Below are 12,803 nucleotides of genomic sequence, written 5' to 3'. Positions count from 1 at the left end.
GGGGCGTAGTGGCTGAAAGGACGGCTGCCGATGGTGGAGCGGAAGGGGTGAGGGATGAAGAGGAGGCTGGAGCCGTCCGAGCGGAGGCTGCGGGTGGTGGAGTGGAGGATTAAACAAATCGGATAGTTAGGAATGTGCATGAAGGGATTTGAAAATGAGTGAGAGGATCTTGAAGTTGATCCATTTAGTAATTGGGAGCCAGTGTAGCCTGGCAAGGGCTGGTGTGATGGGGGTCCCGAGTTTTGTGCGGGTGAGTATCCGGGCGACGGAGTTCTGAATTAATTGAATTTTGTGTGTGTTGGAACTGGGGAGACCAGTGAGGAGGGCGTTTGAAATGTCCAGCCAGGAAGTGACAAAGCATTGGCGAGGGTTTTGGCTGCTGTGGGTATGAAGTATGGATGGAGGCGAGCCATATGGCGGAGGTGGAAAAAGAAAACTGTGGATAGAACCTGATGCCTAAATTGCGCACGGGTTCGGTGAGTGTGAGGGAGAGCCCAGGCGAGGTTGAGGAGTTTGGATCCGCAGGAAAGAAGACATTGACAGGATCCAAGGAGTATGGCTTCAGTCTTGCTGACGTTCAGCTGCAGGAAATTTGCGCTCATCCAGGTCTTGACAAGCTGACAGGACATCAATGCACTGGGAGTTGCAGCTGGAGGAGAGAAATAGATTTGGGTGTCATCTGCATACATGTGGAAGTTGACCCATGTCTGTGGATGATGTCGCCGAGAGTGAGCATGTAAATGATGAAAAGAAGGGGGCCAAGGATAGAGTCTTGGTGTACCCCGTGGCGGTGGCGGGAGGAGAAACCATTTGCCAAGATATATTGTTGGCGATTAGTCAAGTAGGATATGAATCACGCGAGTACAATCCCAGTAGATGGATGACGGTGGAGAAGATGGCATGATCGACTGTGTTGAACATGGTGGAGGGGTCGAGGAGAACGAGGAGGCAGGTGGAGCCCTGGTCACAGAGAGAGAGGGCATCATTTGTTACTTTGACATACCTCTGTTTACCAGAGGTACGTCAAGAGGTTTTAAGCCAGTCAGGAACCTTGGTGTCTTGTTTGACCCTCAACTATCCGTTCTACCCCACATCTGTGCCATGACCTGCTCTGCCTTCCCCCACCTCTGCAACATTGCCCGGATGCGCCACTGTCTAAAACCGCAGGCTGCCAAATCTCTCTTACATGCTTTCATTACATCAAACTCGTTTGCAAACTTTGCAAACTCCTTGCTTGTCGGCCTCCCCAACTCCTCCCTCCATAAGCTGCAGATCATCAGGCTCTGTGATCCTATCACCCCCATCCTCGCCCGACTCCAACGGCTTCGCATCACACAGAGAATACAGTTCAAGGAGGTCCTCAGCTTCAAAGTCCCCATGGCGTTGCTTCCCCTCTACCTCTTCGACCTCCTAACCTACTACCATCCTGCCCACTCCCTCTGTTCAGTGGGCTCCGGCCTTCTTCATGTCCCCCGCCTCACTCACCCCACCAGAGTTCTGCAACTCTGCCCCCGCCTTCTGGAACTCTATCCCGCAGTCCCTCCGTCTCCTTCAAGACCCATCTCAAGAGCCTCCTCTTCGACTGTGCTTTTGATCACGCTGCTTCCCCCTCTGCCCTCCACCCTCCCCGATCCTGACCCCCAGCTCGGGTCCAAAACTCTGACTGTCCAGCGCCTTGGGACGTCTTCCCGACGTGAAAGGTGCTATACAAATGTAACTTTGTTGTTATTGTTGTTGTTGTTGTTATTACCAAGCAGTAAGTAGAAATGGGGTTGTCAGTCGGTTGGTGGATTGCTTTCTGGGGGTAATAATCTCCCTCCCAAAAATACAATGCACAATTGTATGTGGGACACTGCTGTGCACAATTGGTTGTCACATTTCGCAAAAAAAATACACAGGCAATTCACTTTAGAATATATTCTGTGAAACACTTGAGGCGTCTCAATGATGTGATAAGGCACTATATCATATGCAAGGATTATTATTATGCACACAGTACAATAGGTTTCTTTGGTTCTTTCTGGTGTGGTGGTCATCTTGCTTATATGGGCAGAGTTCCTCGGTCAATTTCATTGTACTTTATTATATTTTGTTGCTGGGTTTTTAAGTGTAACATTTTAAATATGTAATAAAATTGTTGAATTATTTGTGGAAGTGGGGTGGCAGAAAGTATGGCTATCCTTCAGATGAGACATTAAACCGAGGTCCCGTCTGCCTGTTCAGCTGGACGTTAAAGATCCGGTGTTGCAATTCGAAAAGGGAAGGGAGTTTCTCCCTCTTGGTATCCTGGAAACAATCCCCCAGATAAAATTGGTCTCTCACTCCATGGCTGTTTGGGGGACATTGCTATGCGCCAACTGTCTGCTGCGTTCACCCACAAAATAGACAAAATTCAATCCACTTTACAGTATATCCTGTTAAGCATCTTGAGACTTCTCGACGATGTGATGAGGCACAAAGGACAGGGGTAACATCTGGATGACTCAATAGGAGAAGGGTGTTCGCTTGCTAAAGAAATGTGGAGTAACTGTCTGATAACCAAGACATTAGTTCAAATGATTCGTACTGTTGATTGGCAGATTGCTTTCCAGGGGTAATAATCTCTTCAAAAAATAAATAAATAAATTGGTCATTCAATCCATGACTGTTCATGGGAAACTGCTGTGCGCAAATGGTTGCTGCATTTCACCCTCAAAATACAGTATACAGTCAATTCACTTTACAGTATTTTCTGTGAAGTCCTTTAAGACACCTCAATGACGTAACAAGGCACTTGATCAAATGCAAGAATTATTTTTATTATTACTGCTTCCTTTTTTTCTTGCCCCTCCTAAATCATGGAGGTCCAACTGGTGGCCCACGGGCCGCATCTGGACAGGGGATGATTGCTTCCGGCCCGTGAACACAGTTGCACTGAGGTTCCGGATCCCAGGTTTGGTTTGATCCAGGAAAAACAGTGGTGTGAAGTAGGGCTTAGCAGCAGAATCTGTCAATCACTTTCAAACTGGCAACAGATGAGAGAGAGATACAGAGGCACAGGGAGAGACATACCCACACACACACACACACACACTGAGAGACAGATACAGAGACACAGACACACACAGGCTGAGAGAGAGAGATATGGAGACACACACACAGACAGAAAGAGATACAGAGACACACACATACGGAGAGAGAGACATACATACACACACAGATACAGAAAAAGAGACATACAGAGACAGATACCTCGTCGCTGGCTGTGTTAAATTGCCTAGTTAAAGTTTGCATTGTGACTAAAATATGGTGAAATTAAGGAATACAGTTACACAATTTAAAACGATTCTTACGGTTTATACTTCTGGAAGGGAAACATAGAAATAGAGTATTATTGCTTGTGCGGCCCAGTGACGTTTCTTAAATCTGGCCTCAGACCCTCGGCAGCCGAAAGGGTTGTCCTATCCTGTTCCAAGTCATTCAGCTCTGTGATATGGAGAAGCTCCTGCCCTTTGACACTATGGCGGTGGGGACGTCATGACCAGGGAGCCCGTAAACTCGATTGAATACTCGTTTGAATGGAGACTCAATGTCTATCAGAATGTTGCCTTCGTGTTTGCATGGTATTGTTTCGGTCATTTACATCCCACAGGTTGCAAGATCCGTCTGCCCCACTGACTCAGTTAAAGGATGTTGTGTTGCTGCTCGCAGACAACATGCGGCCAGCTGGGGCACTGTGCTGCAGCCTGCACACACATTGTGTGTTGGAACTGCAGACAGGTGGGTCACACCACAAAAACCTGCCAACGCGGGACCTTTGCGGGGAAGTGGGCCACCTCTACAGATCCTGTCCAGGATGAGCGGAAAACAGTCAACCCCAACCCCAGCCCCAGGCCCAGCCTGGTTCCGTGTGGCCGAGGAGAGGCAACAACCGACAGGAGCAGCAACAACAGCAACCAACAAGGGGCGCCAGAGCATCGACAGCAGGAGGAGAAGCAGTAGGGGAAGGAGATGGTGCGAGAGAACAGGAACAAGCAGGAGGAGGACAGGCAACACCCACACCCCTAACACCTCCTCGGAAGAAGAAGAAGAGAATGACTCTGCTCCCAGCCAGCAGGAGGACAGCGAGGGAAGCATGTGCGTCTCACATCCTCAACAACAAAGAAAGAAAGAAGAACACTGGCAGATGGCCGGCAAAAGGGCACGGAACACAAAGGAGAAAACGAACATAAAAGCCCAGAGAACAGAAACAGAGCCGGAGCCGAAAAAGAGGAGCAAGGCTAAGGCGGTGCGAGGTGCGAGCGTGAGCCAAAAATGACTGGGTTCCTCAAGAAAATGTACCCTTGTATGGCCTTGGCTAACCTCACACCCTTGCGGATGATGAATTGCTTCATCCGGGACTTTACCGTGTCTCACCATTCTACGGAGGAATCGTAGAAATCCCTCAAGAATTTCCATCCTTGATACTCCTTCCGCAACTCTTCTACGTTCTCGGGGGTCAGCAGCTTTACGTTCAGTTTCAGGTGCAGGTTGGCCAACAGCAGGCGGTGGTCAGAAAAGAACTTCTCGAGGAAATCGATGGCGTACACATTAATTAACCTTAGAGGAGCATCTTTATGTAACACTATCTTTATGTAACACAAGGCTCGACTATGCAAACACCCTGCTTGTCGGCCCTCTCAACTCCACAGGCTGCAGATAATCCAGAACTCTGCAGCCCGTGTCCTCTCCTGCACCAAACTCTGTGACCACATCTCCCCCACGCTCGCCTGACTCCATTAGCTCCCTACCTTTCAGAGGATCCAGTTCAAAATCCTAGTCCTCACCTACAAAGCCCTCCATGGCCTCGGCCCACCCTACCTCTGTGACCTCCTAACCCTCTAGCAACTCGCCTGCTCTCTCTGCTCAGCCGGCACTGGCCCCCGACCCACCCGCCCCACCAATGGCAGGAGAGCCTTCAGCCATTCTGCCCCCAACCTCTGGAATTCCATCCCCCAATCATTCCGCCTCACCCCCTCCTTAGGCTCCTTCAAGTTTCGCCTCAAAACCCTCCTCTTCTACCATGCCCCCCTTCCCCTCCCCTCCCTTCTCCCTCCCTGACCCCAGCTCGGGTCTGAAATATTGTACACCGTCCAGCGCCTTGGGACGTCCTCCTGACGTGAAAGGCGCTATACAAGTGTAATCTTGTTGTTGTTGTTGTTGTAACACATCTACCACTAGGGGTCTCCCTCCCACTACCTCCGTGTGCTCCGTAATAGCAATAATAATCCTTGCATTTGATATAGTGCTTTTCACGTCTTTTAGGCATCTTAAAGCGCTTCACAGAATATACTGTACCCTTCGAAAAACAATTTTCATACCTCCCAAAGGGGCCAGCAGATGAAGGGGCTGCGAGCAAAGTGGCCAGTAAAACGTAAAGATGTCTCTGAAGTTAGCTAAATGTGCACAGTGTATGCCAGGTCCAGGGGCAACGACTGCTGCAGCTCTCAGGTGGCTATCCTCCTGCGGGCAGGAAACCTCACCATTACCATTAGCATTTCGCCCACAAATATACGGTCAATTCACTTTACAGTATATTCTGGGAAACGCTTTGCTTCTAGAAGACGTGCAAAGCGCTATATCAGATGCAAGGGTTGTTATTATTGTTATTACTGAGCACAAGGAGGTAGTGGGAGGGAGACTCCTAGTGGTAGACGTGTTATATGAAGATGCTCCTCTAAAGTAATTAATATGTACGCCGTCAATTTCCTCGTCTTCTCGAAAGGCCTCGAGGCCAGAGGCTTGTGTTCTTCTCTGACTACCGCCTGCTGTTGGCCGACCTGCAACTGCAGGAAATCCACAGGACGGGTAAGTGGACATTGAAATTAAACGTAAAGCTGCCGACCCATGAGAACGTAGAAGAGTTGCGGAAGGAGTAACGAGGATGGAAATCCTTGAGGGATTTCTGCGACTCCTCTGCAGAATGGTGAGACATGGTAAAGTCCCAGATGAAGCAATTCTTCATCTGCAAGGGTGTGAGGTTAGCCAAGGCCAGACAAAAGGACATGTCCCCGTTACAGACCAAACTGCAGGGCCTCTTGCGGCAGGTGGAGGGGGCTGATCTCAGGGAGGAACTCAGGGAGGTCAGGTGCTGACAGCATCACCATCCATGGATGTACACGCCACCTTGCTAAGCCAGTCCGGAACCTTGGGGTCTTGTTTGACCCTCAACTGTCCTTTCTACCCCACATCTGCGCCATGATCTGCTCTGCCTTCCCCCAACTCCGCAGCGTTGCCTGGCTCTGACACTGTCTCACACCGCAGGCCGCCAGAACCCTTATAAACGCTTTCATTACATCGAGGCTCGGCTATGCAAATTCATTGTTTGTCAGCCTCCCCAACTCCTCCCTCCATAGGCCGCAGATCATCCAGAACTCTACTGTCCGCGTCCTCTCCCGCACCAGGCTCCGTGACCCTAGCAACCCCATCCTCGCCCAATTTCACTGACTTCCCATTACAACAACAACAACAAAATTACATTTATGGAGCGTCTTTCACGTTGGGAGGACGTCCCAAAGCGCTGAGGATACAGTTCAAGATCCTAGTCCTCACCTTCAAGGCCCTCAATGGTCTTGCTCCCTCCTACCTCTGCGACCTCCTAACCCCCTACCATCCTGTTCGTTCCTTCCACTCAGTGGGCTCCGGCCTGCTTCACGTCTCCTACCTCACTCGCCCCATAATTGGCGGTCAGGCCATACGCCACTCTGCTCCCACCCTCTGGAACTCCATCCCGCAATCCCTCTGTCTTGCCCACTCCCTTGCCACCTTCAAGACCCATCTCATGACCCTCATCTTCGACCATGCTTTCGATCTCCTTGCTTCCTCCCCTGCCCTCCACCCTCCCCCACGCCTACCCCCAGTTCAGGTCTGTAACTCTGTCTGTCCAGCGCCTTGGGATGTCCTCCCGACGTGAAAGGCCCTTTACAAATGTAATTTCGTCGTTGTTGTTGTTGAGGGGATATCAAGCCGCGCTCTTTGCCTCCGAGGCTTCCAAGGTCATCTTCCACTCTACAATGCTTTGGTTTCTCCTTTCAGACAGTGAACAGGTGCGGTTCTGTGATCTCTGGGCTGAGGGATGAAACCGGCTCCGTACCCATGGAGCAGACCGAAATGCAGAAGATCGCCAGATCGTTTTGTGCCGACCTGGGCTGTGAGAAACCCAAAGAGAGCACAGCCTCCCGGGATATCCTGTCTGCCGTCACAGAGGTGCTGGATGAAGGAGGTCGTGAGCTTTTAGAGTGGCCTCTCTTCCTTGACGACCTAACAAAGACAATCAAGTGCCTGCATACTGGTAAGACTCCTGGTCAGGGTCGACGGCCTCCAGGTGGAGCTCTGTTCGGCTCTGTGTGACAAGATAGGCCCAGACCTGCTGGACCATACAACAACTTGAACTTATATAGCGCCCTTCACGCCGGCTAGTGTCCCGATGCACTTAACAATGGCAGAGTCTGACCCCAAGCCAGGGGGAGAGTTACGGGGGAGGTGACCCTAAGCACGATCAAAAAGGAAGAGGGTTTGAAAGTGGGCAGGGAGGGGGCAAGGCATTACATCCCCACGCGCCAGTATCCCTACCAGTAAGGGGGAGACAACAGGGTGAGCTCACCGGGTAACCCATGAGTGCACCCAAAACGGGGAAAAAAACATGTATTGAGATGTAACCAATGAGCGTCCCAAAAATGTATACACATCTGCCTGCCTCCCCCCCATAAAGGGGGGAGCAGCAGGTAGTGAGGTAAAGGCTCACCATCCTCTAAAATGATGGCAGAGTCAGGACTAGGCCACCTGTGTAGCTGCTTCCTGTAGATAAAGGGTGCAGAACCCCAGCAGGGACACCGCAGTAACTGGTGTGTGACTGGTTGGTGTATGTGTATGGGTTTGTGTTTGCAAGGTTTCTGGGTGTGCGTTTGGGAAAACTTGTGCGTACGGAGCACATCAGGGCGCCATCCGAAATTGGCAAGTACGCGGGCGAGCACATGGATGTAGTGCAGATAAACGTTTCCCAACTGTCTTAAAGGGAGTGTTCTAAAACGGGAAAGTAACGTTATTCTGTCTTTTTTTTTCTGGAAAGGGTTTGTTACTGTCTGAGATGAGCGTAAGTATATATCAACAAATAAATATATATTTTTTAAAAAAAGCTCACTAACCCTGCTCAAACCGGAAGTGCCAACATTTTATGTATTACGACTCCGATTTAATTGAAGGCTTTGGGGTATCATCAAAATATACGCTTGTGTGTATTAAATATTTTACATTTAGTTTGAGAAGTCCGTATTTTAAATATGTTAATATAAACGGGATACTGGTTTTGCCCTCCCGACTCGAAAAGCCCTGATTCTAATCACTGACAGATTGGGTACAAAATACCAAGCTCCATGACAACTCCTGGCTCCAGTTTAGTTCACTGACACTAGTTTATTGAGCAATCTTTGTTCAATATTTGTCACCTGCTCTTTGGTTGAGGGCAGAGGCAGCCCCCTCTTTTTGAACTGCCCAGACTCTGCAAATAGTAATAGATTTTTGAGCTCTTTCAAAACCAGCACATTTCAGTGAAATTTATAATAAATTATCCTTGCGTTTAATACAGCGTCTTATCACTTTGTTGAGATGTCTCTAAGTGCTTCACAGAATATACTGTAAACGCGGCAGTCAATTGCGCACAGCAGTGCCCACAAACAGTCGTGGATTGAGTGACCAAATTATTGTTATTTATTTTAAGGGATTATTACCCCAGAAAGCGATCTGCCAATCAACTAAGAACCAGGTTCCTGCTTACTGCGAGGTAAACAGAAGCTTGTGGAGTAAGGAAACGTGCCTAAGGTTTCGACCCACCTGGGAATTGAACCTGGGTCCTCTCACTTGTGAGGCGAGTGCTCTAACCAATATACTATGGAACTCCATGCTACAGCACTCCATGATTGTGGGTTACCCACACTGTCCTCTGTGTGATGGAATGAGTTGGTTTTCTTTTGCATCCCAGATCTTCAGCACCCTGAAATTCATTGTTCTTGAACCTTTTGATGATTTTAGTGATAATGATTTTGGTGATGGTGATTTTGATGATGATGATTTTGATGATCATAATAAAAATAATCCTTGCATTTGATATGGAGCCTTATCACGTCTTTGAGACGCCACAAAGCGCTTCACAGAATACACTGTAAAGTGAATTGACTGTATATTTTGTGGGCGAAACGCGGTAGCCAGTGTCCCACAAACAACAACAAAATTACATTTGTATAGCGCCTTTCATGTCGGGAGGATGTCCCAATGTGCTGGGCAATCAGTGTTTCGGACCCGAGCTGGTGGTCGGGATCGGGGAGGGTGGAGGGCAGGGAGGAAGGAGGGTGATCGAAGGCACAGTTGAAGAGGAGGGTCTTGAGACAGGTCTTGAAGGAAGCAAGGGAAGGGGTGAGGCGGAAGGACTGTGGGATGGAGTTCCAGAGGGTGCGTGCAGAGTGGTTGAAAGCCCGCCTGCTAATGGTGCGGCAGGCGAGGCGGGGGTCGTGAAGTAGGCAAGAGCCCACTGAGCGGAGGGCAGGCTGTTAGGGGTTGCGGAGGTAATGGGGCTTTGAAGGTGAGGACCAGGATCTTGAACTGAATCCTCTGTGTGATGGGAAGCCAGTGTAGTCGTGGATTGAGTGACCAATTTATTATTGATGATGATTTTGATGATGATGATTTTGACGATGACTATAATGATGATTTTGACGATAATGATTTTGATGATAATTTTGATTTTGATGATAATGATATGATGATTATCATGACGATTGTGATGATGATGATTTTGATGGTGATTTTAATCATTTTGATGATGATGATTTTGATGATGGTGATTTTGATGATATTAATGATGATTTAGATTTTACATTTTTTATTTATTTATTTTTTGAAGGGATTATTACACCCAGAAAAACGATCCGCCAATTGACTAACAACCGCTATATAAATGCAGTTTGTTGTTATATCACAGATGACTAAGTAATCTAAAACAGTGGACTTTGAACTTAAAATCAGAATTCATTCATGTAAGAGGAAGTCCTGGGGTTATAATGGTCTTTCTGATTATCCACATTTCATGCATAGGTCCTAGTTTCACTATCATTTCCTCTGAAATCAGTGATCCAATTCTGGTCTGCAAACTGTTCCATTTCTGTCGGAGGGCTTGTTTTCTGACGCCTCTGTCACTAAGTCCTCAACCTATCTCTTCCCCCCTCTCCACCTCTTCCACCCCCATCCCTCAGTCCTAAAGTCGCTCTCTACCTTTATCTAACAAAGAAATATGCTTTGTATGTTTCCCCTTCTGAACTCTATTCACACAACCTCTCAACACAGTGTGACAGTTTACAGCATTACTATTGTGTGAAAGGCTGAAATTCATTTCCAACTCATAATAATAATCCTTGCATTTGATATAGCGCTTTTCACGTCTTCGAGATGTCTCAAAGCGCTTCACAGAATATGCTGTAAAGTGAATTGACTTTATATTTGTGGGCGAAACGCGGCAGCCAATTGCACAGCAGTGTCACACAAACAGTCGTGGTTTGAAAATGACCAATTAATTATTGTTTTGTTTTGAAGAGATTATTATCAGGCGCGTGGAGTAAGGAAATTTGCCCAAGATTTCGTCCTGCCTGGAATTGAACCCAGGCGTCTCGCTTGCAAGGTGAGTGCTCTAACCACTGAGCTACAGGACTCATGTACCTCACGAGTGCTCACGATAAGAGACAATCTTACCTTCTGCTCCTTTCTCTCCTGAGCCGCATGACACTTTTCAAAACCCCAGGCACGTAAAAAGTCTCTCAAGTATCCGAACAAGGTTACGATTCCATAGCCCATGTAAGTGAGAACAGGGACGTATAACGGTGGCTGCTCAAAAGATTCATAGAAATGCTTCTTGTAGAGATCTGAAGCAGGCTTGCCATTAAGCTGTGGAAAAACAACCAGAAACTTTTGTAAGATATCCAAGCAACAATCTCTGCTCTCTCTAACTTCAGGCAGTGGGTTTATTATGCACCATGTGCAAACTATGTGTCAAGAGGGAATTACAGGTCCGTTAATTCTGCAATTTAACAATGAATCCTTTTGCACTGAATGCAGTTTCTGTACTCTCATCTTTACATCTGTTTAAATACATCTTTAAATAGGTATAGTTCCAAAGCTGCAGAATGTGAAGAACAAAGTGCTGGAAGTGCAAACCAGATTGATCAGATGCTTCAAGGAGGAGCTTTCTCCAGAATTTGGGTTTTGATGAAGGGTGACATTCAAAATGTTAACTTGTCTTTCTCCTTCAGTTGCAGAGGTTTTTTTGCATTTAAAAATGTTGTTTTGAATTTTGTTTCCCTTTTGGGTTTCCAGTCCCTAATAATGTATCATGATTACAGTAAACCTCACACAAGTCGTTATCAGTTGGGACCATATATTTAATATGACTCATGCAAAGTATGAGTTATGTCAAATGTGCATACAATATATAAACTCTTGAATAAGACTTATGTGAGTTTTACTGTATTTTGGAATGTGAATATTGATATATTGAGGAAGCATATCATCAGTGAGGGAAAGATAGATACACACACACACACACACAAACGCCTTGTCATTCAGACCCTATCTATTAATAAATAAATCAATTACTATTTTAAAACAGCTATGAAAATAAAATAACTTTTACATATCTGTTTCATAACTACCTGCTCTTTTTTCATAGTGCTTTTTATTAATCCGCCCACAAACATAAACAGTCACTGCAATTTACAGCATATCCTATACAGCGCTTTGGGACATCCTCCCAAAGTTAAAGACTAACAATTCAGCACTCCCCCACTGCTGCACTAGAATGTCAGCCGAGAGCTAAACCCCAGATATGAAGCTTGAACACACTATCTCTAGAGCGAGAGACAAGAGTCCTATAAATATTAATCCTGCATTTGATATAGTGCCTTATCACATCTCAAAGTACTTCACAGGATACACTGTAAAGTGCTTTTGACTGTGTTTTGTGGGCGAACGTGGCACCAATTTGCACACAGCAACGGACCACAAACAGCCATGGAGTCCTATAGCTCAGTGGTTAGAGCACTCGCCTCGCAAGCGAGAGACCTGAATTTGATTCCCAGCTGGGCAAAATGTTGGGAAAGGTTCCTTACTCCACATCCTCTGTTTACCTAGCTGTAAGTAGGAACCCGGTTGTTAGTCGATTGGCGGATCGCTTTCCCGGGGATAATAATTCCTAAAAAAAATAATAATTTGGTCACTCAATCCACAACTGTTTGTGGGATACTGACGTGTGCAATTGGCTGCCACTTTTTGCCACCAAATATACAGTCAATTCACTTTACAGTATATTCTGTGAAGCCCTTTTGAGACATCTAGAAGACATGAAAAGTGCTATATCAAATGCAAGGATTATTATTATGGAGTGAGTGACCAATTTTATTTTTGGGGAATGTTGGCCAGGACACCAGGAGAAACTTCCTTCTGAATAGTGCCATTAGATCTTCAACATCAACCTGAAAAGGCAACAGGACCTCGGTTTAATGAAGGATGAAACCTCCGACAATGCAACACACCATAAAGTGAGCTAAACCAACACCTATTACAGTTATTACTGTAAACAGAATAAATCGGTTTGTCGGTTTTGATAACATTTTTGAATCACATACAATGGCAACGTTATGTGGATCAATACGAACGGCACATCGCAGACTGGGGACTTCCTGCGGGCAACGAAAGTCCACAAATCACAAAAAGATGCACAAAAAACAGTCAAGCAGGCATGGATA

This window comes from Callorhinchus milii, unplaced genomic scaffold (assembly GCF_018977255.1).
Source record: "Callorhinchus milii isolate IMCB2004 unplaced genomic scaffold, IMCB_Cmil_1.0 Scaffold3, whole genome shotgun sequence".
NCBI classification, from domain to species: domain Eukaryota; kingdom Metazoa; phylum Chordata; class Chondrichthyes; order Chimaeriformes; family Callorhinchidae; genus Callorhinchus; species Callorhinchus milii.
The sequence above is the reverse complement of the archived record's forward strand: the minus strand, read 5'-3'. Positions refer to the sequence as shown.